Here is a 2,717-nt window from a genome sequence, read left to right as displayed (position 1 = left end):
AAAGAAACTGAATCAATAATCAAAAAACTTCCAGGAAACAAAAGTCCAGGGCCAGACAGCTTCACAGGGAAACTCCACCAAATATTTTATAAAGATTGTATTTATTTATTTCAGAGATAGAGAGAGAGCAGAGGGAGGGGCAGAGACAGATAAAGAGGGAGAATCCCAAGCAGACTCCCCAGTGAGTGCAGTGCCTGATACAGGGCTTGATCCCACAACCCTGAGATCATGACCTGAGATGAAATCAAGAGTTGGATGCTTAACCAACACAGCCACCGAGGTGCCCCTCTACTAGACATTTAAAAGAGGGCTAGTATTTATTCCTCTATAACCATTCCAAAAAATAGAAAAAGAAGAAAAACTTCCAAATTCATTCTATGAGGCTAGCATTATCCTTTTTTTTTCTTTAATTTTTTTTTTTAGCATTATCCTGATAGAAAAACCAGATAAACACTCCACGAAAAAAGAGAACTACAGGCCAATAGCCCTGATAAATATGGATGCAAAAATTCTCTATAAAAATACTAGCAAACCAACTCCAACAATACATTAAAAAATCATTCACCACAATCAAGTGGGATTTATTCCTGAGATGCCAGAGTAGTTCAATAGTTGCAAATCAGTCAACGTGATACACCACATTAATGCGAAAAAGGATAGAACCATATGATCATTTCAATAGGTGCAGAAAAAGTATTTGACAAAGTGCAACATCTCATTCATGATAAAAACCCTCAACAAAGTGAGTTTAGGGAGGAACATAATTCAACATAAGAAAGGTCATGAAAAACCCACAGCTAATATCATCCTCAAATGGGGAAAACTGTTCCTCTACAGTCAGGAACAAGACAGAGATGTCCACTCTCATCACTGTTATTTAACATAATACTGGAAGTCCTAGTCACAGGAATCAGACAACAAAAAGATCAAATCAGACAATAAAAGGCATCCAACTTGGCAAGGAAGAAGTAAAACTTTCATTTTCTCAGATAACTATGATACTGTATATAGAACCCAAAAGACTCCATCAAGAAACCATTAAACTAATAAATTCAGTAAAGCTGCAGGATACAAAATCAATGTACAGAAATCTGTTGCATTTCTATACACCAATAATGAGACAACACAATGAGAAATTAAGGAATCAATCCCATTTACAATTGCACCAAAACCAATGAGATACCTAGGAATAAACTTAACCAAAGAGGTGAAAGATCTGTATTCTGAACACTGTAAAACATTGATGAAAGAAATTGAAGATGACACAAAGAAATGGAAAGACATTCCATGCTCATGGATTGGAAGGACAAATCTTGTCAAAATGTCTATACTACCCAAAGCAATCTTCCCATTTAATGGAATCTCTATCAGAATCTCCATCAGAGCTAGAACAAACAATCCTAAAATTTGTATGGAAGCACGAAAGACCCCGAATAATCGCAGCAACCTTGAAAAAGAAAAGCAAATCTGGAGCTGTGGTGGGGCTTGCTGGGATCACGGCGGAGAATCACTATGAGCTGCTGCTGCTGGTGCAAGCCCAGGGTGGCCTCGGGGAGGGCTCGGTGCCCTGGCCCAGGACCCCGGCCACGTGTCCAAGTGGGTCCGGCTCAACGTTGGCGGCACCTACCCCCTACCACCTGGCAGACCCCCTGCTGGGACCCGAAATCCTTCCCGTCCTGTCTGTGCCAGGCCAACCCCGACCTGGACTCAGACAAGGATGAAACTGGTGCCCATTTAGTGGACAGAGACCCCTACTTTGGGCCTGCGCTGAACTACCTGAGCTCAGGAAGCTGGTCATTAACAAAGACCTCCCAGAGGAAGGAGTGTTGGAGGAAGTGGAATTTTACAATATCACCTCACTAATAAAACTTCTAAAGGACAAAATTCGAGAACGAGACAGCAAAACCTCCCAGGTGAAGCACCTATACCGTGTGCTGCAGCGACAGGTGGAGGAGCTCACCCAGATGGTGTCCACCATCTGATGGCTGGAAGTTCGAGCAGCTGGTCAGCGTCGGCTCTTCCTACAACCACGGGAGCCAGGACCAGGCCGAGTTCCTCTGCGTGGTCTCCAAGGCCAGTGAGCCCAGTGAGAAAGCCAAGACTGCACAAGAACGGGGTTCAAGGATGTGAGAAGCACAGTGTTGACAGCTGAAGAAACATTTTATCTTGACCCAAGATGCAACCATCTGCCATGTGGAGGAAGCTTGGCCCTGCGAAGAAACCTGCCTTTGACAATTTCTCCATGGAGATCTGGGTGTGGATCCTTTTTTTTTTTGCCTCTGAGGTGGGCGGTGAGAGAGGGACCACCTGCCTGAGACCTTTCTTGACTAAATATGCTACCTCTAAAACTACTTTTGGATAAAAGTTTCCAATTAATTATTCATATCCCAATCCAATAATTTAAGTATATTTTCCTTTATTGCTTTAGTATGTTTAACCAACTTGGAAGATTTATTAATTCAATCCCCACTGGGAGCAGGCGTGCTGGCCAAGTGGGTGTCCCCCTGGGGGCCTCCACTCGGTGTTCCCCATGCTGCATGGGCCCGAAGCGGGAAGCTTCCAGCCAGCCCCTGTAATCACCGAAGGTCATTTGAAGGACAGCACTCTTGGCGCTAACATAACATAAACAGTCTGTGAGGGAGCCTGGGCCTTGCTGGTAGGAAGTGGCTGCAGCCCTGTGGCCGCAGGCTCTGAGATCACCCACACGTGCACCAGGC

The 2,717-nt window shown here is 44.2% G+C and overlaps 1 pseudogene; it reads left to right on the top strand.

The window, feature by feature from the left end:
- Positions 1-1,321: 1,321 nt before the first annotated feature.
- On the top strand, positions 1,322-2,161 carry LOC112911675 (BTB/POZ domain-containing protein KCTD5 pseudogene; annotated as a pseudogene).
- The last annotated feature ends 556 nt before the right edge of the window (positions 2,162-2,717 follow it).

The sequence above is a fragment of the Vulpes vulpes genome, chromosome 12 (genome assembly GCF_048418805.1).
Source record: "Vulpes vulpes isolate BD-2025 chromosome 12, VulVul3, whole genome shotgun sequence".
NCBI lineage: Eukaryota > Metazoa > Chordata > Mammalia > Carnivora > Canidae > Vulpes > Vulpes vulpes.
Note: the sequence above shows the minus strand (reverse complement) of the source record. Positions and strands in the feature narration are given on the sequence as shown.